Below are 24,482 nucleotides of genomic sequence, written 5' to 3'. Positions count from 1 at the left end.
AAAATATCGACCTATTACTTTTTTTTACAAACTGTACATAAAACTGTAACATCATGGATCTCACAACTAATCACCACTCACTTGGATAACCAAACCATACTTACAGGAGAGTAGAACGGGTGCTGTAAGAGTATGAAAGGATGTAAAGAACAACTGATGATAGATTCTGTAATTTTAAAGCAAGCCATGAGAAAAAGCTGAAATCTTTTATGTTGTTACATTGACTACCAAAAGGCATTTAATTCTGTCCCACATTCATGGTTAATAGAAATTCATAATATATATAAACTACACCCAATACTTGTGAAATTTCTATAACATCTGATGAAGCATTGGAGTACTATCTATTAACAACCACAAAAAAACAGTTATCAATATAAACCGAGGTATTTATCAGGATGACTCTCTAAGCCTCACTATGGTTTGTCTAGCTTTAAACCTGCGCTCTAATTTACTGAATTGGACAAAAATAGGATATCAAATCAGAAACAACCAAATAAATTATACCTTGACACACCTTCTATACAGAGATGACTTGAAATTATATGCTACTACATCAGTAAAGCTAAAGCAATTAATTCAAACAGTAGAATTATTTTTGAAAGATTTAAGCTTGAACTTTGGACTAGATAAGTGCAGAACATTAAAAGAAAGGTGCCATATAGCTAGTAGAATATAAAACAGAGCAGCAGGATAGGATACAACCAGTGGAAGAATATGAAACATAAATATCTGGGATATCAACAAACAAAGAAAATAGATCATAGTGTGATAAAGGGAAAATTTTCAACAGAATTTACTTCAAGGCTGAAGAAAATCTGCCAAACAGAGCTCAATAGTAAAAATATAACAAGGGCAATAAACACTTTCGCTATGCTCATATTAAAAGTATTCTTTTGGCATATTATCTTAGTCTGAAATTGATCTGGAAAATTTACAAAGAAAAATAAGAACTGAAATGACAAATTTTAGAAAATACAGTTAGATTAACACTACCTAGATCAGAAGGAGAAAAGGAATAACAGACATAAAAAATTACCATAAAATCAGATATAACTTCTAAGGATATAATGTACTTTCATCAACAAAAACAGGATTCAGCACTCCATGTAAGGATATGCAATTCTGATAAGAAGTACATATCACTGAACTTAAATGAAAGCACAACCCAGAAAAAATGAATAAATTATCACTATAGAAGAAAAAGTTAACCAATAGAAGAGGATGACCCTCCATGGAAGATAGCCCTACGATCTGACCAGCCTAGATGTTGACAAGGAATGTCGAATGCCTGATTCTGATTTGGAGACCTCTTCTTAGAAACCAAGGGGTTCCAGGACTAATCGGTTAACACAAAAAAAATAAGAAATACAAAAATAAAAGACCAACAAATTCAAGACAATAAATGCAGAAAATGCCAAAAGAAACCAGAAACAATCCAACACGTTACAGGATCCTGCAGCAGTTTAACTCAGTCTAATTACTTACACAGGGACAATCAAATAGCAACCATCATTCACCAAAATCTTGCTTTAAAATACAAACTCATAAAAGAAACTATACCTTACTCTAAATACAAGTCTGATCCAGTATTAGAGTCAGAGTCCTACAAATTACATTATGACCATTTGGTTACTGCAGATAGGTCAATCTATAATTACTCTCTGGATATAATATTACAGGATAAACAAGCAGGAACAACTTAGTTAATAGATACAGCCATTCCAAGCACATGCACCAAACAGAGATCAATAAGTGAAACACCAGAAATATGCTGAATTAAAAGAGGAAATTGAAAGACTATGGAATACGAACAGGATATACATTGTCCCAAAAGTAATATTGACAACTGGTATCATCTCAAAGTCACTACACAATAACATTAGACAACTAGGCCTACACAGCAATATTTATGTAAATCTTCAGAAAGCCACAATAATAAACACCAATGGAATAGTCCGAAAGTTCCTAGCAACTGAGAAATGAGTGTGCTTGTCTATACCCGTACCTCAGGTTTTACCAGCTTGAGCTGAGGAAAAATAAAAAATATAATAATAACTAAGTAAATCAATAATACTGAGAGTATCAGTTGTAAAGTCATTAGAAGTGAGTCCATAGGTTGTGGAATCAGTTCAGATTTGAAAAGTTCAGTTCAGAGACAGAGTCACATGGTTAGTGTAACTCTATTATAGCTTGGAGTGTCAGACTTTGAAGTTCAAATCCTGTGCCATTTATATGTTCTCCCGTGACTGCATGGATTTCTTATGGGTGCTCTGGTTTCCTCCCGCAGTCCAATGATGTATCGGTTAGTAGGTTAATTGGTCATTGTAAATTGTCCTCTGATTAGACTAGGGCTAATAGGTGGGATGCTGGGTGGAGTGGCTCATTGGGGCAGCTGGCCCTGTTCCATGTTGTATCTCTCAATGCTTGATAATCTCATCAGAGACACAAAGATTTTCAATGTCACCTCTGTGGATGTACTGCACTGCATTGCCTCCTATAATGCCTTTCGTCAACGAAGTCCTCACAGCTTTCAGTCAATCATATTCAGACCTTTCCCCCATTCCCACTGTTCTCAAAGCTCCCTTTTTCCAATGGCAATTATACCCCTACTCTCCCTACCTCCCTTCTAATGTTGGGACCAATATCTTTATAAAAGGCAGGGAATTCAATGGGGTTTGATGTCTGTGAACAAAGCCAGCAAATGCTTAATGAATCAATGCCTAGTTTGCCTTTTGAGAAGTTAAATGTTATTTTGTGTTCCACTTTTAAAGATAATAATCTATTAATTGTAAAATATGAAAATACTTATTAACAACCAAAATGCATCATTTTAAAGTTAATTCTTGCAATATTTTCATCTAGCATTTTACTTTCAATGGTGAAATGTTGAACAACAGAGCCCATGTAACTACTTTTCTTCAAATTCTGTGGCTCACAAATTAGGCAGCTCTTGAGTTGCCATGTATTTGAACCTGTGCCAAATTTGTTCAGTTTTTGGCCAGGTTTTCATTGAATTTTGGATTGCCACAAATGTTGAATCTACAGGCCATCCCAGGAGAATTTCCAACTGATGAATGCCCTGCATTGAAATGAACTCCCGTAATATTCTTCAATTCAAAAGTCTAATGTTTATGCATGTGCTCTTTTCTGTGAACAGCTGAACTAGTTTCCTCTTTCCACTTTTAGTAATTGTTTTTCTTATCAGTCTTAAGTGCTTTGATGTCATTCATTACAATACTGTGGAGGCACAGTTACCATAAAAGGTGACTTTTGTGTAATTTCTGTCTCATGGACAAAATCGATGTTTGTAAAAACAGAACCCATTCATTACCCAGGGACAGCCTGTACCAGTAATTCAATTATCTTGTATTGTAGCAGCAACGGAGTAACAGAGAGAATTTCTAATGCAGCCCTGTAAAGTTCTCTTGAATCGCTACCCGATTTACTAGATCCATTGCTAATTTTCTTTTAACTAATATTAATGCATTTCCACTTCTTATTCACTCAGCTGAGTTTGCAAAGTTGATTTGGTATGGATAATACAGCATTCTTACCGTAAGACTCTGCTATTTGTCTGTCAAAGTTTCTATCAGAGCTGATGATCATTCAATTTCTATCACTTACCCTGGAAAAGAATATGGGGAGTGGCAGCCTCATGGCCTGGTCTATCATTTAATTATATCATCAATGATCTATGATCTAATTGTACATATCTTAAAGTTTTGAATAACAAAAATATTTTTTTTAAATCTTAAAATCTTATTAAGTTTAAGAATCGACCTGGTATCAATTTCTTTTGAAAGGAGTTCCAAAACAAACTATCCTCTGCCTGTAAAAGAGGTTCTCAAGGTCCTGGCTTTACTTGTTACTCTGTGCCCTTGGTTACAAATTAGCAACCGATCAGAAATATTTATCCACATACACAATTTCACATCCCCTTGAAAACTTGGATCCAGTCAACTGTTTATCAAGCAAACACCAGAAGATGCAATCAGACTTTATGGAACCTATTTTTGAGTGCAAAAATTTTCCAAGGACCAATCAATATCAAAGTGCCAATGGCACAATTGAGATTGATCACAAAGGGAATCATTTGTTTAAAAGAAGACAGAATTTTGAAATGAGCCAATTCCTTCACATCGCTATATGAATAGTTGAGATATTGTCCTGGAAGATTCAACTACCACCACCCTAACACTTCTCCATCCTCTATCTTAACCCAAGTTGAAGCACCATCAAGACAGGGAAGAAATAAAAGAAAGTCGGTAACTAATCCTTCTAGAGATTTAAGATTGATCTTATGTTTTTCTTTATCCTTGCAAAAGTAAGCTGTTGAGTCCTCTGCTATTAGTTCTTAACTTTGAATCTGCTTGCAGTTTATTAAACTAAAAACATTCTTGTGCTGGTAACGCCTGCGGATTTTACTCCAACTTCTCTTCTTTGCCCATTCTCCCAATCTGTCTAAGTTCTTCTACAGACTCCCTGCTTCCTCAACACTACCTGCCCTCTACCCATCTTCATAATATCCACAAACTTGGCCACAGATCCATGAATTCTGTCTTCCAAGTCACTGACAGATAGCATGGAAAGGAGCAATTCAAATACCCACCCTTGCAGAACCCCAAGGTGGTGTGAATCAGCATATAGGAGGGAGGTTGAAAATCTGTCTGAGTGGTGCCACAACAACCTCTCACTCACTGTCAGCAAGACCAAGGAGATGACTATTGATTCAAGAGGAGGAAATCGGAGGTCAGTGAGTCAGTCCTCATCAGGGGATCAGAGGTGGATATGTTATTATGTATGTACATGATACAGAACTGCAATTCCCCATGTGCAATGCAGGCAGTTCACCCGGAACCGGAAGTGATGTTGGAGAGCTGGACACATACGCTCAGGTCGACCTGAAGCCATCACTGTTAATAAATGTGCCAGCGTTTTTACCCAAGCTGTTTGCCTTTATTAAGAGCAAGCATAACATGGTGTCAGACATCAGCATGAGGACTAAACATGGACGATAAATTTACCACAAGCAATTAAGAAAGAGACACTAGGTTCGAACAGAGAGAAGCTGCCAGCCAGAGAGTACATTATGTCCTGAAGCTGCCGTTGTTCACTGAGAGAGATTCAGGTGAGAGCCCAAGAATTCATATGTTAAGTCTTCCTGCACCTATACAGTTTACCAGCAATCTAACTGATAACTGGAAATGCTTCAAATAGCAATTCAATATACATTTGGCAGTAAGCAGAGTGGTAGGGAATGATCAAAAATTGAAAGCATCAATCTTTCTACATGTAATTGGTGAAGATGTTTAGGACATCTACAACAGCTTTCAAATTGATGAGACACCTTTGCCATTGGACACTGATAACAAAACTGAATGAGTATTTTGTCCCAAGTAAAAACATCACATTTGAAAGATATATTAAGTCCTTTTCCTGTGACCAGAAACAAGCTGTTAGCTTTGACCAATACTTACCTGAACTTCACACACTGAGTAAGTCCTGTGAGTTTGGAGTTCACTAGTTAGAGGAAAGATTATTTGTGGAACTTCAAATAATGGGCTCAAGGAAAAATTACTCCATGAAAAAGATTTAATGTTGGAAAAGGTTGTGGAGATGTATAGGGCAGCAGAGACCACACAATATCAAGCTAAGGATCTGCAGAAGGCAGATACAACAGTGTATGCTGTGTTTCCCAAGGCAACATCAAAGACGTAGGCTCAAACAGCAAATGTAGAAGTTGGAAAATCCTAAAGACACATCCTGCTCAGGAAAATCCTGCAATATGTGTGGGAGGAGGAACTGTTTCATAAGATGCTGCAGTGCTAGGGCTACTATGAGAAAGGTGCACACTGTTGCTAAGGAAATGGAGGAAGTCTTTGTGGATTCTCTGCAGACTGCAAGTGCTGATAGTACAGAATGGATTGTTCTATTGACTGTGAATAAGACAGTAATTCCATTCAAGCTGGACGCCGGAGCTCAATTGAATCTGTTGTCCATGGAAGATTACAAGACTCTCAAGGTAAAGAGCAAGATTTACCCACTGAAGTTAAAAAAGACCAGCTATACTGCAGAGAATGTTCCAGTATAAATATAGTGAACTTCAAGCACATGGGGCACAGCCACTGATTGTTGAAAACAGAGTACAGCCAATATTAGGTCTGAGTGCATGTGAAAAGCTCAACCTGATGAAAGGAGTTTTCATAGTGGCTTCACAGACCAAAGGTAAGCACACTTCACTTTTGGAAGATGTCCTTGAGGGGCTTGGCCTAGTGTACACAAAATTCATATAGGAAAGTTCCATTTGCACTTAGAGCCAAACTCAAACAAGAACTAACACACATGGAAAGGATAAATGTCATAAATGTCATACAGAAAATTGAAGAACCAACAGACTGGGTGTACTAACTGGTCATTGTGCAAAAGGGAAATGGAGCATTGTAGATATGTTTAGACCCAAGAGATCTCTATAAAGCTGTCAAGAGAGAGCATTTTAAATTGCCAACACAGGAGGAGATCATGTCACATTTTGCAGGTGTCAAGTGGTTTAGCAAACTTGATGCGGCTTCTGCGTTTTGGCAGAAGTAGCTTGATGAGGAAAGTTCAAGACTGTGTACTTTTAACATGACACAGGGAAGATACCACTTTCTTCAGTTACAATATGGGATTCTGTCCAGACTAGAAGTCTATCAGAAAACCATCCACATGGTGTTTGAGGGCATACCAGGTGTCGAGACCATAATGGATGACATCATCATCTGGGGGTCCACCAAGGAAAAAATGGACAATTGAGACAGGAGCTAGAGATGACATGGAATGCCAATTTGAAATTAAATAATGTGAGTTTGGTGTTAAGACACTGACTTTCATAAGAGATGTCATATCGGAAGAGGGAGTGAAGCCTGGTCCAAGAAAAATGTCAGCCATTGAGAATATGGAGAGGGCTCAAAACAAAGAGGAAGTGAGACATTTCCTGGGTATGGTGACTTGCCTGGCTAAGTTCATCCCTTGACTGTCTACTGTGTCAGTACTACTTAGTTCACTCGAGCAGCAAAATGAGTGGATTTGGTCTTACGAGCAAGAAGCGTGTTCCCAGAGGCTGAAAAACATCCCACGCTAAAGTCCTATGATCCGGAAAGGTGTACTGGGATCCTGGCTGATGAGCCCCAGTACGGCCTTGGAGCAGAACTACAGCAGCAGAGCAGCACGATGACACTTGGCAACCTGTAGCCTTTGCAGCAAGGGCTTTAACAAGTGCGGAAGCCAATTATGCACAAATGGAGAAAGAACTTCTCAACAGCATATGAAGGGTTCCATGAATATATCTATGGACAAGCTTTTGAACTGGAGACTGACCATAAACCACTGGTCACAATGATGTCCACACCACTGAATGACTGTCCCACAAGGACAGTGCACGTTGATCAGGCTGCAGAAATATGATGTTAGGCTGATCTACACACCAGGAAAATATACGTTTGCTGCTGATCCTCTGTCTCGAGCAGTCGACAAGAAAGAACAGAGTGACCAAGAGATTAATGCTGATATACTGGCCTATGTTGACATGATTGTAACCTCCATTCCAATATCTCCTGATGGAACAGAGAAGATTAGGACAGCAGCAGGGACAGATGAAACAATAAAAGTATTCAAAGAGATAATACAGAAACGATGGCCAGCAACTAGGAATGACTACCCAATGTGTACTTGGGATTAATGGGCATGTAGAACTGAACTGTCAGTAGTGGAAGATATGGTCTTCAAAGGGAACAGGTTTGCAATTCCAGTACCACCACTCAAAGAATTGCTCCAGAAGATACATGAAGGATATCTTGGTGAGATAACTAACTTATCTGTTCCTATCTCTCTCCAATGCTATGATAAAGGAGATAGAATTGTGATCACTATCTCTAAAATGCTCTTCCACTGAGAGATCTGACATCTGTCCAGGTTCATTTCCCAATACCAGATCAAGTACAGCCTCTCCTCTTGTAGGCTTTTCTACATATTGTGTCAGGAAACCTTCCTGAACACACCTAACAAACTCTACCTCATCTAAACACCTTGCTCTAGGGAGATGCCAATTAATATTTGGGAAATTAAAATCTCCCACCACGACAACCCTGTTATTATTACACCTTTCCAGAATCTGTCTCCCTATCTGGTCCTCGATGTCCATGTTACTATTGGGTGGTCTATAAAAAACACCCAGTAGAGTTATTGACCCTTTCCTGTTCCCAACCTCTACCCACAGAGATTCCGTAGACAAACCCTCCAGACTTCCTCCTTTTCTGCAACCATGACATTATTTCTGATCAGCAGTGCCACGCCCTCACCTCTTTTGCCTCCCTCCCTGTCCTTTCTGAAACATCTAAAGTTTGGCACTCTAAGTAACCATTCCTGCCCATGATCTATCCAAGTCTCTGTAATGACTGCAACATCGTAGCTCCAAGTACTGACCTACGCTCTAAGCTCATCCCCTTTGTTCATAATACTCCTTACATTAAAATAGACACATCTCAAACCATTGGTCTGAGCGCGTCCCTTCTCTATCACCTACCTATCCTCCCTCTCGCACTGTCTACAAGCTTTCTTTATTTATGAGCCAACCACCTCTTTCTCCATCTCTTCAGTTCAGTTCCTACCCCTCAGCAACTCTAGATTAAACTCTCTCCAATAACTGCAGCAAACCTCCCCGCCAGGATATTGGTCCCCCTCGGATTCAAGTGCAATCCGTCCTTTTTGTACAGGTCACACCTGCCCCAAAACATGTCCCAGTGATCTAGAAATCTGAATCCCTACCCCCTGCTCCAATCCCTCTGCCACGTATTTATCCTCCACCTCATTCTATTCTTATATTCACTGTCACGTGGCACAGACAGTAACCCTGAGATTACTACCTTTGAGGTCCTGCTTCTCAACTTCCTTCCTAACTCCCTTTCTTGAAAGATCATTCCTAATACTTCCACAACCTCTTCAGCTATCTCTTTTGGAACCCTGGGATGTAGTCCATGTGGTCCAACGTTTCAAGGTTTAAAAGTACGTAAAGTACAGTATACAACCCTAAGATTCATTTTCCAACCTTGAAGCAAAGAAACACCACAGAAGATGTTTAAAGGAGAAAGCACACATAGCAAAGGCCATCAAACACCCAGCAGGCGATAAAAAGAACAAATCGTGCTGACAACAAAAAGCAAACAAATAACATACAGAACATTAAACATCAAACCGCAAAGTCCCTGAAAATGAGTCCTCAGCCGTGAGATACTGAGGTGAGTGAAGCTGTTCCAGAAGCTGATGGCCGTGGATTCAGCCACCAAGTCAGTCAGTTCAGCGGTGTGACGGTGGCTGCTGGCCACAGCTGCAGAGCCAGGTCCGTGCTGAAGCACCTCAATCAAATTACACAAATTATAAAAATAGAGTAAACAAAAGCACATGAAACATGAATTGCAGAGTTCCCAAAAGTGATTCCACAGCTGCTGAGCGCAGGAATATCAAATTGCAGATTTCTCTGAAAGTGCGTCCACAGCCACAAGCTGCCGAGGCGATTGACCCAAGTCTCCCAGACCTTCAGTAAGCAACAATTAGAGGGAGACCATTCAAACACAGCAGACACCGCTGAACACCCGCTTATTTTCTGCTCTCATCCTCATAGATTTTAATCTTGCTCGATGCTTTCATTGACACAGAGTAATAGAGATGTGCACAGGTTCATGTTCTTCCATTAGGAATCAATGGCTGCCCCTGCACATTTTACTCTCAATCTCGCCAAATCCCCCTGGAGATTACAAAAGCACCAGATTATCTAGTTGGCACAAAAATACATCCTTAATGTGGAAATTACAGAATGCAATTGATCACAGTTCAGGAGATGTATAGTTCAAAGAAGAAGCGTGCGTAGTGGTTTCATGAGTTATCTGCAGGATGTCAAAGTTGGTTGCTGGCACCATCTTGTCAGAGGACCTTGATAAGTTCAGGTGACTTACCTACCTTCGGAACATTCAGCTTCCCAAGCACCTTTTCCTTAGTAATAGCAACGATACACACTTCCACCCCCTGAGACTCTCGAATTTCTGACTTAATGTTAATGTCTTCCATAGTGATGACTGACACAAAATTCATCTGCCATTTCTTTGTCCTGCATTTTCACCCCTCCAGCGTCATTTTCCAACAGTCTGAAATCCATGCTCATCTCTCTTTTACTGCTAAAGTATCTGAAAAAAAAACTTTTTGAATCCTCTTTCATATTATTGGCTAGCTTATCTTCATATTATATCTTTTCTGTCCTTATGGCTTTTTAGTTGCCGCCTGTTAGCTTTTAAAAGCTTCACAATCCTCTAACTTGCACTAATTTTTGCAATATTATAGACCCTCTCTTTCGTTTTTATGCTGTCTTTGACTTCCTTTGTCAGCCACAGTTGTCTCATCGTCCCTTTAGAATACTTATTGCTCTTTGGATGTACCTATCTTGCACTTTCCAAATTGAACCCCAGCCATTGCTCTTCTGCTGTCATCCCTGCTAGTGTCCCCTTTCAATCAACTTTGGCCAGTTCCTTCCTCATGCCTCTGTAATTCCCTTTAGTCTGCTGTAATACTGAAACATCAAACTTAATATTCTCCTTCTCAAAGTTCGGGATAAATTCTATCATATTATGATACTGCCTCCTAAAGGTTCCTTTAGCTTAAACTTCCTAATCTAATCCGGTTCATTAACAGTATCCAGTCCAGAGTTAACTTTCCCCTAGTGGGCTCAACCATACCCTGTACTAAAAAGCCATCTCATAGGCAGTCTACAAATTCCCTCTCTTGGGAAGCAATGCCAACCAGATTTTCCCAATCTACCTGCATATTGAGGTCTCCCATGACTAGTGTAACATTACACTTTTTACATGCTTTTTCTATCTCTTGTTGTAATTCATATCCCACATTCTGGCCACTCTTTGGAGGCCTGTATATTATTCCCAACGGGGTCCTTTTACTTCTGCAGTTTCTTAACTCCACCTACAAGGATTCTCCATCTTTCATTCTTATGTTACCTCTTCCTAAGGATTTGATTTCATTTTTTACCAACAGTCACCCCATGTCTTCTGCCTACCTGCCTGTCCTTTTGTGTATGCTTGGATGTTATGTTCTCAGTTGTAGTCTTCTTTCATCCATGACTCAGTGATGCCCATAATGTCATACCTGTTCATCTTTAAGTGCACTGCAATATCATCTACCTTTTTTGTATACTGCATGCATTCAAAAATAATACTTTCAACCCTGTGTTCATCATCCCTTTTGATTTTTCTTGTATGTTACACCTCAACTTATTCCATTGATTGCAATTTTGCTCTAATCGTCTACCTGTCCTTCACAGTTTCACTACACACTGCCCACTTGTATACCAACTGCCCCATTTTTAGCCCTATCACTCTGATTCCCACCCCCAAGGATAATAGTCTCGCTCAAGCTCAGGTTTAATCTGTTCTTTTTCTACAGGCTATACCTTCCCCAGGAAAGATCCCAATGATCCAGAAATCTGAAACATTGCTCCCTGCACCAAATCCTCAGCCACTCATTCATTTCTTCTTTATTGTAGATATTTGTTCATTGGATAGAAATGGTGTCTGTAAGATCTTTGCTTTTTAACAGTAACTCATTGAAGTCCAGACCCCTGAGCTGCTGGTCACTTGGGCTAAACATGTTTTATTTCTCCACTCAACCTTATGAAATTGTACTGTCCGGTTCTTTGAATTCCTGGCCCTGATTGAGAGACAGGTCAAAGTCTGGAGTTTACTCTTGGGAGAAGAATTGATGAAGCTATTTGGATATATACATTATAGACTTTTTGACAGTTAATTGGTCAAAATCAAAATTTACCCTTTCTACCAGGGGTTCTCAACCTTATTTATGCCCTGGACTCTTACAAAGAGTCCATGGACTCCTAATTAGGGAACCCCTGCTTTAGAACTAACCTTGTGCATCAATTAAATCTAAAAAAAAATACTCTTGAGGATTGCAGGTGTGTACACTAGACTTAATAAGCCCACTAATTAGAGCTGGACAGGAAGTAGCTGTTCCCCTCCCCCCTCAGTAACCACTCTTGTCAACCAGTAAAGAAATTGGACTGGAATCTCCAAGTGTTAACTTGTTGAAGTATAACTTATGTTGGTGAATAAAGCATTGTTTATTGAAGGCACTAGTTCTGTTACCTTGTATTGAGTGGTCAACTGCCACGGGGGAAGTCTTTGTGTTCCTTGTCAAAGCCTTCTGAAACCAGGGAGCTTGCTCTCCTCTTCCTTGGGTGGCCGTGAAGAGTGCAGTCCTTGAGATTCCAGCTCAATCTTACCAAAATGTGCAGGGTAAGGTACTTTGCTGTTATGGATGTCATTATACTGTATCTGCACTTTTTTTTGCCTACTACCATGTTACTAACCATAGGATTACTCCAACAATTAGTCAGCTATCCTGTTACGTAGTTCTTATTTACTAGAGCTGGCCTTCTACGTGACGAACATGGCAGCTTTCAGTTCACCAAACATGAACAAAAAAAAAGATGAGCTCATGTGCATTGATAATTCGAAAGCACTTTTTCTGGGTGATAGATGCATTCAAAGAATTCTTTTTTTTAAGACTTCCTGCACCCTGTCTTTGCTGTTTAAGGTAAGGTACCGTTTGTTCTCAGTGCTAGATCCCAACATCATTAGAGAAGGGAATGTTCTCTCCAGTATCCTGTCCAATAATTATTCTTCAATCAATGTCACTTAAACAAATCACCTGGCTATTATCAAACAACCTTGTGCTGTAAATAAATTGGCAGCTAAATTTCCTAAATTACAACAAGTGTCCTAATTATCTCATTGACTTTAAGGCTCTTTGAGATCATTCTATTTCCATTTAGAAAATGATGGCAATTCAAGGCAAAAAACACTATTATCATATTTAAAACAATTAAAAGGCGGTGAAAAGTGCCCAAAAATACAAGCGTTTTGCTGAATGTAGTAGTGAGAGCTGTCTGACTTCTCTGTGAAAGGCCAGGAACACCAAGGATCCGGGGGGAAACACATTCAAGGGAATTGTCAACCTGACTGCTAGGTACCCAGTGGAATTGCTCTTTAGCCACAAGTTGTCATGTTTCTTTTCTGGCAGTGAGTGAGTAACTTGCTCTATACACACACACAAAATGCCAGAGGAGCTCAGCAATTCACTCAGCCTCCATGGAAATGGATGGTTGACACTTCAGGCCAAGATTTTTCATCTGGGCAGGGAAGGAAGGAAGGAGGAAGAAACCAGAATAAGAACGTGGGGGGGAGGCGAAAGAATACAAGCAAGAAGGTGATAGGTGAAGCCAGGTGGGGGATTCTTGGGTGGGGATGAAGCTTGGAAGTGATAGGTAGAAAAGGTAAAGGGCTGGAGAAGAAGGAATCTGGTAGGAGAGAGGAGTGTATCATGGGAGAAAGGGAAGAAGGAGGAGGAGCAGCAGGGTGAGGTGAGGAGAAGAGATGAGAAGAGCTAAGATGGGGACCACATTGGGAAATGAAAGAGGAGGAAAGGTGAAGGGGAATATTACTGGAAGTTGGAGAAATTGATATTCATGCCATCTGGTTGGCAGCTACCCAAATGGAATATGAGGTCCTGCTCCTCCAGCTTAAGAGTTGCCTCATTGTAGCAGTAGATGGGACCATGTACTGGTATATCAGAAAGGGAATGTGGCTTGGAGTTAAAGTGGTTGGCCACCCATAAATCCTACTTTTAATGGATGGTGCAAGGTGTTTGGCAATCTATATTGGTCCTCTTCAATGTAACAGAAGCCACACCTGTAGCACTGGACACACTAGAGTACCCCAATCGATTCACATGTGAAGTGTTGCCTCACCTGGGAAGACTGTTTGGAGCCCTGAATGGAGGTGAGTGAAGAGGTGAATGGGTAGGTGTAGTCCTGCTGAAGGGTTTCAGCCGAAACACCAGCTGTACTTTTTTCTATAGATGCTGCCTGGCCTACTGAGTTCCTCCAGCATTTTGTGTGTCTTGCTTGAATTTCTAGCATCTGCAGATCTTCGCTTGTAGGTGTAGCACGTTGGCCACCTGCAGGGATAAGTGCCAGAAGGAAGATTAGTGGGGAGGGACAAATGGACAAGGGAATCACAGAGGGAGCGATCCCTGTGGGTAGCGAAGCGTGGTAGGGAAGTAAAGATGTATTTGGTGGCGACAATTGGATCCACAGTCTGAAAGTGTTCAGGGCCGTCAGAACCAGAGTGGGAGACTGTTCTTCTACTTTGACCCAGGTAACATTCAGAGTAATTATGTCATGTCTGAGGAATAGAATCAGACATTGAACACTCATTTTAAAAGGTATAGTCGGGATTTGTACCAGCATATTGAGTAATATTGTAATTTTCCTGCAGATGCATAGTTGTAATGGCATCTCCTAGTTTGTTTAGAAGTAATCGTGCCAAATGATTTTTAAAAAATCATAGTGAGAGAAGTCAGCAAGTGGTTCTCGCTGGTAGAATTTAGAGGGATCTTCAGTTGAAGGTCTTTTCAGTTAATAGTTCAAAACTTTTAGAAAAATGTTGAACCAAGCAGGTTACATTGTGACACTTTTAAGGTTGAAGGAAGGCAGGTGATACTTTACAGATTGGCTCCTTTCAGCTACAGAACATGGGACTGCTTGATTGGTGCATAAACTATAAATTTTCCATTTTAATTAACCTACAAATTTTGTAAATGACTCAGCTTATAAACTGAAATTTAGTAACTATTTAAAAACTATCTAGTCTGACAATGATGAAAATGGAGAGAATCTGAGCAAAGGTCACTGCAGTATCAGGAACAATTATTGTTGATTGTTTCCAGCTATGGTTGACCTTTTGTTGCTACAGTAACATATTTGGAATAGTTTCATTTGTTGAATGTTTAACAAAGTATTTGTTTCAGATTTCATTATAACTCCTAATGATATACAAATCTGAAACAAATCCTTCAGACTAACCTGTCCATACCAACCAAGATGCCCATCTCAGTTAGTCCCATTTCCTTCAGTTTGGCCTCTGTTCCCCCAGGGATTCTCAGCCTGGGGTTTATGGATCTTTTGCTTAATGGTATTTTCCATAGGTTGGGAACTCTGTGTCTAGGCCCTTCCTATCCATGAGCATGAACAAATGTCTTTTAAATATTGTAATTGTATGTGCCTCTACCATTACCTCTGGCAGCTCGTTCTGTATGACCACCACTCTCTGAGGTTCCTTTCAGTTTTCCTTTAAATCTATTCTTTCTCATATTGAACTTTTTGCTCCCTTGTTTTAGACTACCTACCCTAGCGGGGAAAGACTGTGACACCCACAGTTTTATAAGTTGTCCTTCATAGTTTTATAAATCTCTCCAACATCATGGCTCAGCCTACGTCATATGGTGCCAGCATATCTAGCCTCTCCTCGTAATTCAAGCCCTCCGATTCTGGCGTCATCTAGTCCTGGCAACATCCTGATGAATTTTTACCGCACCCTCTCCATCTTATTCACATCTTTACAGAACAGTAACCAGAATGGCACACAATATTCCAAGTGCTGTCTCACTTAAGTCTTGTACAGCTGTAATGTCATGTCCAAATCAATACTCTGACTGATAAGGAAAACCTTCACTTGTTATCTTGAAATAGTATCATTTTATAACTGTGTTACTTGGCAGAACCAGAGATTTAGTATATTGATTCAATCACTAACATGCAGTATAAATTGTTTTGCATACAGAAATGTAACTTGAATGATTACTTTATGCGGAATAAAATAATTTCTGCCCACTTAAAATTTCGGCATAGTTTTATCAGATGTACTATGAGGAATTGCGTATCACCCAAACCCAATATTTGACTTATCATTTGGCGTATCTACTGTGGTAAACTCATACCTCATGCAAGGAGCACAATCACGTTTGATAAAGGTGTCTTACATTGACTGAGATAATAATTAAGCTGGCAACAACTCAAGGCGATTCAATATATTACAAGGTCAAAAAGTAATTTATATTTTCATAAATGCATGCAAACCCATGACAAACCTTTTGCAATCAGTGGCCCAATGAAAAATAAATTGCACTGTTGATATTAAAACGGTAGGCACAGCTTGTTATTTCATTTTGCACATTGTGTGGTTCAGCAGCAATCAGTTGTTTACTTTGCAATTGAGTTCCTTTGGCATATTCATATTCTTTATTAACTTTTAATATTTAAATAATTAATGGATATTTTTGGCATGTATATTCCTCAATAATATTTGATAAGCAGAATGGTATGTGAACAACCGACTTCTTTTTCAAAAAAAATAAGTGATGTACATGTAATACAGTTAACTGGCCAGTGGTGGCATCATAGAACATAGAACATAGAATAGTACAGCACAGTACAGGCCCTTCGGCCCACAATGTTGTGCCGACCCTCAAACCCTGCCTCCCATATAAGCCCTCACCTTAGATTCCTCCATATACCTGTCTAGTAGTCTCTTAAACTTCACTAGTGTATCTGCCTCCACCACTGACTCAGGCAGTGCATTCCACGCACCAACCACTCTCTGAGTAAAAAACCTTCCTCTAATTTCCCCCTTGAACTTCCCACCCCTTACCTTAAAGCCATGTCCTCTTGTATTGAGCAGTGGTGCCCTGGGGAAGAGGCGCTGGCTATCCACTCTATCTATTCCTCTTATTATCTTGTACATCTCTATCATGTCTCCTCTCATCCTCCTTCTCTCCAAAGAGTAAAGCCCTAGCTCCCTTAATCTCTGATCATAATGCATACTTTCTAAACCAGGCAGCATCCTGGTAAATCTCCTCTGTACCCTTTCCAATGCTTCCACATCCTTCCTATAGTGAGGTGACCAGAACTGGACACAGTACTCCAAGTGTGGCCTAACCAGAGTTTTACAGAGCTGCATCATTACATGGTGACTCTTAAACTCTATCCCTCAACTTATGAAAGCTAACACCCCATAAGCTTTCTTAACTACCCTATCCACCTGTGAGGCAACTGGACTGGACTTTGAGTCAAGTGGTCCTAGGTTCAAATCCGGCCAGCCCCTTGCACACTTTCCATTCATGCTGGGTTGATCATGGTGCTAGCAACTTGGCCTCATCAAAAACAGACAAATGCTGAAGAATCAACAAGGTTGCTGCCTACTGTGCCACAGGTGCAGAAAGGAATAGGAACATATAATGTATGATAGTAACAGTGTAAAATCAGTAGGTATTTCCTATCAGCTGCACCAGAATATTGCATTTTATGAATAACCTTAGTTGAATTACCACTATGTACACTTCATTATCCTTTATGATTTATGTTTCAGTTGAATATTAAGCATATTGCTATATCTTTGATTATTTTAGGTATCTGGTTGTTCCCGGAGAAAGAAAAGAGCTTTCAATTAACGTTTAACCAAATGAGATAATTAGTTTGTGGAACAAAGGACGTTCGTGTCATGTAGCGTGAAATGGACTGTGGGAAAAGTGGCTCTTGTGATGGTGGGGATCTTGGAAGAAAGCCAAAACTGTGATGGAATGTTTGGCTGAAGATGACAGCAAAAGACAATGGTGGGGAAGTTATCCATTATAAAATGGTATTTCATTGTCAACAGAATTTCAGAAGCCATTGCAAAACTTCTGTGACAAGAGATTTAGAGTGTGTGGAAACTTGCATGGAAGTATCTACCCTTAACTTTGTTGCAGTCTTCTTGACTGTATTTAAAGCTAATTTGTGGCATGGAAGTATATCATTACATTTAACGTAATTGTAATTGAAAAGTTTATGATGCTTGAAAAAACACCATGCTAGATCAAATGAACAAACAAAATGCAAAAAGTTGTACTAACATCACACTTCATCAGAATTCCCAGAACCACCACGAAATACATCAGTTTACTTTATATGCTAGATTTCAGCTCTGCGTTTAAATCTAGAATACAATAATGTTTTGCAATTTATGAGTACAAACATGAGAACATCTGTAGGTGCTGGAAATCCTGACTTCTCTTCTTCCTTTCTAATCCTGATTAAGGGTCTTGGCTCAAACCATCAACTGTTTACTCTTTTCCATGGATGCTGCCTGGCCTGCTGAGTTCCTCCAGCATTTTGTGTGTGTTGTAATTTATGATGATGGTGTCTGCACTAGCGTCCTGTCTTACTAGACCAGTACCAGAACCATTAAGTTGCTGTTTCCTAGGAATCAAATTGCATTATTGGCTAGTGTGATGAAGCCCAACAAAACACCTGAAGTTTGATGACTTGTTAAAATTGGCCTTTTTTTTTCAACCATCGTGTTTGAAGAACCAATGATATTTTAAAATTTGCTGTCTACTTTGTTAATTGTTCTGTGCGAAAAGGATAGTGAGGGTCACTATGGATTATTTTTAAAATACAAGAACATTTTCAGATACATTATGCTTGTAGTGCCTGATACAGAATGGGGTTTGTATTGAGAATAAAATTTTTGTTGTTGTACCTCTTACAAAATAGAAAATAGTTACTCTGGAACTATTTGGATTTGAGTATAAAAGTCACTGTTAACTAATATTGGAGTTTGATTATTCAGGAAGTCAACTTTGGTTACCAGTGAAATCAGTACTCTGGTCACTGTGCTGCTGTATGCAAACATACTATGGGTATTTACAATTTTGTAGGTAAATTCATTTGTAATGAGATTAGCAGCTTGAGTTTAAAGAGATAGATTTATGCTTGTTTATGGGATTAGCAAATGTGTCTTGATATGATTACAGATGCTCAGAATCTCTTGCTGATTTAAGTAGGAAAACTTTATCCTGTTTGTAACTTCATATGCAGAGAATTCTGTGATGACTTTTAAATCTATTTGTACCTCCAGACCGCTTGACCGAATGAGCCTATTCCACATGTCTCCATTCTAAAACCTATGGGATTGGTTGGAGACTAAAAGCCTTGTATTTCTGGCTCTCAAACAAGGACACATGCAGTGTGTGTATGTGTGTGTGTGTGTGGGGGGGGGGGGTTGGAATATAACACTGTGCATTAGTCATTCACCTTACTGAGAAGTTGCTCTGGCTCATTAGAAATACAATCATACAGCAGAGGAACAAGCCCCTCGGCCAATCCAGTCTGTGCCAAGCCATTTGAACTGCCTACTCCTGTCGACCTGCACCAGGACTATAGCCTTCCATACCCTTACCATCCATGTACCTATCCAAACTTCTCTTAAATGTTGGAATCAAGCTCGCATGCTCCATTTGCACTGGCAGCTTGTTCCACACTCTCACGACCCTCTGAGTGAAGAAGTTTCCCCTTATGTTTCCCTTAAAATTTTCACCTTTTGCCCTTAACCCATGATTTCTAGTTGTAGTCCCACTCAACCATAGTGGAAAAAGCCTGCTTGCGTTTATCCTATCTATACCTCTCATAATTTTGTATACCTCTTTCAAAGTTCCCGTCAATGTTCTACATTCCATGGAATAAAGTCCTAACTTATTCAATCTTTCCATATAATCCAGCCCCAGCAAATTCCTTGTAAATTTTCTCTGCACTCTTCCAACCTTATTTACATCTTTCCTGTAGGTTGGTGACCAAAACATCACACAATACTCCAATTTAGGTCTCACCAAAGTCTTATACAACTTCAAAATAGCATCTCAACTCCTGTACTCAATATTTTGATTTATGAAGCCTAATGTGTTAAAATCTTTCTTTATGACACTATCTACCTGTGATTCCACTTTCAATGGGCCTGTATTCCCAGATCCCTTTGTGCTACAGCACTCTTCAGTGCCCTACCACTCACTGTGTTAGACCTACATTGTTGGTCCTACCAAAGTACAATGCGTCTCACCTGTCTGCATTAAATCATCTGCCATTTTTCAGCACATTTTTCAAGCTTGTCCAGATCCTGTTGAAAGCTCTGATAATCTTTCTTGCTGTCCACTACACCCCCAATCTTGGTATCATGCAAATATGCTGATCCAGTTAACCACATTATCATCCAGATCATTCATGTAGGTGACGAACAACAACAGACCCAGCTGCACACCACTAGCCGCAAGCCTCCAGTCAGAGAGGAATCCACCTACTATCACTCTCTGGCTTCTCACACAAAGCCAACGTCTAATCCAATTTACTACTTCATCTTGAATGCTGAGCAACTGAACCTTTTTGACCGAACTCCCATCAGGAACCTGTCAAGTGCCTTGCTGAAGTCCATGTTGACAACATTCACCACCCTTGCCTTTATCAAGTTTCCTGGTATCTTCTCTGAAAAACTCTGTAAGGTTGGTTAGACATGATCTACCATGCCTGAGGCCATGTTGAGATCTCTTGACAGTCCATGTTTATCCAAATACTCATATATATGGTATCTTAGAATACCTGCCAATAACTTTCCCACTACTGATGTGAGGCTCACTGGCCTATAGTTTCCTTGCTTATTTTTAGCGCCCTTCTTAAACAGCAGAGCAGCATCAGCTATCCTTACCTAAATATCTCTGCTAGGACCCCTGCACTTTCTGCACTTGTCTCCCACAGGTCCAAGGGAATACTTTGTCTGGCCTGGGGATTTATCCACCTTAATTTGACTCAAGACAACAAACATCTCCTCCTTTGTAATCTGTACAGGATTCAGTACCTTCCTGCAGATTTTCCTCACTTCTATAGACTCTGTGTCTTTCTCCTGAGTAAATACAAATACTTGAAGTCTCCCCTAACCTTTTTGGGTCCACACATGGATTATCATTCTGATCTTCCAAAGGACAGATTTTATACTTTATACTTTATTGTCGCCAAACAATTGGTACTAGAACTTACAATCATCACAGCGATATTTGATTCTGCGCTTCACACTCCCTGGATTACAAATATTAAATATTAAAAATATTAAAAAATAGTTAAAATTAGTAAACATTAAAAATTTAAATTATAAATCTTAAATAGAAAATAGAAAAATGGGAAGTAGGGTAGTGCAAAAAAACAGAGAGGCAGGTCCCTCGCAATCCTTTTGCTCTTAACATATCTGCAAAATCCCTATAGATTCTCCTCCATCTTGTCTGTTAGCACAACCTTGTGTCTTCTTTTAGCTCTCAGATTTCTTTCTTAGGTGTTCCTTGTGCTCCATAACCACCTCATTTGTTCCGACCTGGAATGCACCTACTTTTTTTTTCCTTAACCAGCGCCTCAATATCTCTTGAAAACCAAGGTTCCCTAAACCTGTTATCTTTACCTTTTATTCTAACGGGCATATACAAGCTTTGTACTCTCAAAATTTCACTTCTGAAGGCCTCCCACTTACTAAGTACACCTTTGCCAGAAACCAGCCTGTCTCATTCCACATTTGCCAGATCCTTTTCTGACACCATGAAAATTGGCCTTACTGAAATTTTGAATCTCAAGGCCAGGCCTATCTTTTTTCCATATTTACTTTGAAACTAATAGCATTATGATCACTAGATGCAAAGTGTTCTCCTAGACAAACTTCTTTCGCCAGCCCTGTCTCATTCCTTAATTACAGATCAAGTATCACACATTCTCTCATTAGGACTTCTACATACTGAATAAAGACCTTCTCTGAATGCATTTGACAAACTCTATACCATCTAGTCCTTGTACAGTATTGGAATCCCAGTCAATATATGGAAATTTAAAATCACCTGCAATACCAACCAAATCATCAGAAAGAGCTGATAAAGGATCAAAGGTGTTGAATCATTGTAGATAGAACTAAGGAACTACAAGGGTAAAAAGACCCCGAGTGGAGTTATATACAGACCCAAAAACCTTAGAAAGGATGTGGTCTACAAATTACAATTGGGAGATTAAAAATGCATGCCAAAAGAGCAATGATACAATACAGGTTTCCCCTGCCCATCCGAAGGTAGAGCATTCCTATGCAATGGTTCGTAAGCCAGAATGTCGTAAAGTGAAGAAGCAATTACCATTTATTTATATGGGAAATATTTGTGAGCATTCGCAGACCCAAAAATAACCTACCAAATCATGCCAAATAACACATAAAACCTAAAATAACAGTACTGTAACATATAGTAAAGGCAGGATTGATATGATAAATAAACAGCCTATATAAAGCAGAAATACTTTTCTCCAATCATTGCCGCACTGTCCACCGTAGCGAAAATCTCACGCAAGCGCTCTCGGCAGAAACACTATCTCCAGTAACCTTTAAGCTATGAAGCTGCCAAATCATACCAAATAACACATAATAATATACAGCCTATATAAAGTAGAAATAATGTATGTACAATGTAGTATCACTTACCGGAATTGGGAAGACAGCACCGAGCACACTGATGATGGTTTGTTAGGCTGAGTCATCGGAGGCTGGGGTGGTGCAGTGGTCTGCAACCTCCAGGCTGCTGACCGATACCGATCCGCGAAGAATGCAGCAGTGCAGCGGTTGCCGGGACACACCCAGCACATCGTTAAGAAAAAAGCTGAAATAAACAAGCTAATTAATTGCATGCCGAGTAGCACCTAATTAATTAGCTTGTTTATTTCGGCTTTTTTTCTTAAAGATGTGCTGGGTGCGTCCCGGCTACCGCTGCATTCTTCACGGAAATGTATTGGTCCACGGCCCAGAGGTTGGGGTGGTGGGACACTGGGGTGTCATCTTGTGTCATCTGTTTCCATCAGGGCAGGCAGGTCATTTTCTTCTATCTCTGCCTGCCTCGATGTTGAAGGTCGAGGTCCATTGTCTGCTGTGGCTGATGTGGAAGGCTTGAAACGCGACAGTATGCTTGACTGCTAGCCTCGTGCATTTTCCTATCATACAGTTCTTTGTAAGCACTCAAACCATTCTGCAAATATGCCCTAAACCTACACACCCTTTCAAAATTAAAGTCGTACTTTTCTGCAATCATTGCAGTGAAAATTTCACGCTGTTGTTCACATTTAGTTCCCAGACGACTACACTTTCGGTCCATTCGCTACTGCATTCGGTTTCGATTGTTATCCTTTCCTCTTCCAATTGCATCAGCTCTTCATCTATCAGTTCTTGGTCATGGGATGCCAAAACCTCTTCAACATCACCTTCGTCAACTTCCACAAGCCAAACTCATTTTGTCCTTACTTCGTTCACCACGATTGAAACACATAATTATGTCTAGTTTTACGCTAAGTGTAACACCCTTACGAACTCTTTTAGGCTTTTCCGATACTTTAGAACTCACCTTGTTAAAGGATGCTCAAAATATATCAACATAAAGCACAGATGCTCACAGGCATGTGTTTAAGCAATGCCGGCCAGAATGCAGTTCCGGGAGAGGAGCTTGGTTGCTCGGGGCGCGCGCTGCCTTTTTTTGTAACAGTGAAAACACCTTCCGTTAGCAAAAACAGGTAACTAATGTAGGTCTTTCGTTACAGTAAGGTGTCGTAAAGTGAACGTTCGAAAAGCGGGGGATACCTGTAGTCATGGGGGATTTCAATATGCAGGCAGATTGGAAAAATCAGGTTGGTGCTGGATTTCAAGAGGGCGATTTTCTAGAATGCCTATGAGATGGCTTTCTAGAGCAGCTCGTGGTTGAGCCGACTTGGGGATCGGTTATTCTGGACTTGATGATGTGAAGTGAACCGGAGTTGATTAGAGAGCTTAAGATAAAAGAACACTTAGGGGAAAGTGATCATAATGTGATCGAATTCACCCAGAATTTTGAGAAGGAGAAGCTAAAGTCAGATGTATCAGTATTGCAGTGGAGTAAAGAGAATTACAGAGGCATGAGAGAGCTGCTGGCCAGAACTGATTGGAAAAGAACACTGGCAAGGATGATGGCAGAGCAACAATAGCTGGAATATCTGGAAGCAATTTGGAAGGCACATGATATACATCCCAAAGAGGAAGAAGTATTCTAATGGTAAGATGACACAACAATGGCTAACAAGAGAAATCAAAGCCAACATAAAAGCCAAAGATCGGGCATATAGTACAGCAAAAATTAGTGGGAAGTTAGAACTTTCAAATACCAACAGAAGACAATTAAAAGGGTATCAAGAAGGTAAAGATGGAATATTAAAGTAAGCTAGCCAATGATATTAAGGAGGATACCAAAAGTTTCTTCATATACGTAAAGTGTAAAAGAGAGGCAAGTGTGGATATCAGACCACTGGAAAACAATGCTAGAGAAGCAGTAATGGGAGACAAGGAAATGGCAAGTAGAGAGGCTAGCAAAGAACTGAGACAGATTAGAAGAATGCAAAGAAGTGGCAGATGGAATACAGTGTTGGGAAGTGTAAGGTCATGCGTTTTAGTATAAGAAATAAAAGCATAGAATATTTTCTAAATGGAGAGAAACTTCAAAATTCTGAGGTGCAAAGGGTCTTGGGTATCCTTGTGCAGGATTCCCTAAAAGACTAGAATACTAAAGCAAGTATGTAACATTAGGAATTTATAAAGCACTGGTGAGGCCTCACTTGAAATAATGTGTGCAGTTTTGGGCCCATTATCTTAGAAAGGACGTGCTGAAACTGGAGAAGTTTCAAAGGAGGTTCA

This window comes from Mobula hypostoma, chromosome 7 (genome assembly GCF_963921235.1).
Source record: "Mobula hypostoma chromosome 7, sMobHyp1.1, whole genome shotgun sequence".
Lineage (NCBI taxonomy): Eukaryota > Metazoa > Chordata > Chondrichthyes > Myliobatiformes > Myliobatidae > Mobula > Mobula hypostoma.
Note: the sequence above shows the minus strand (reverse complement) of the source record.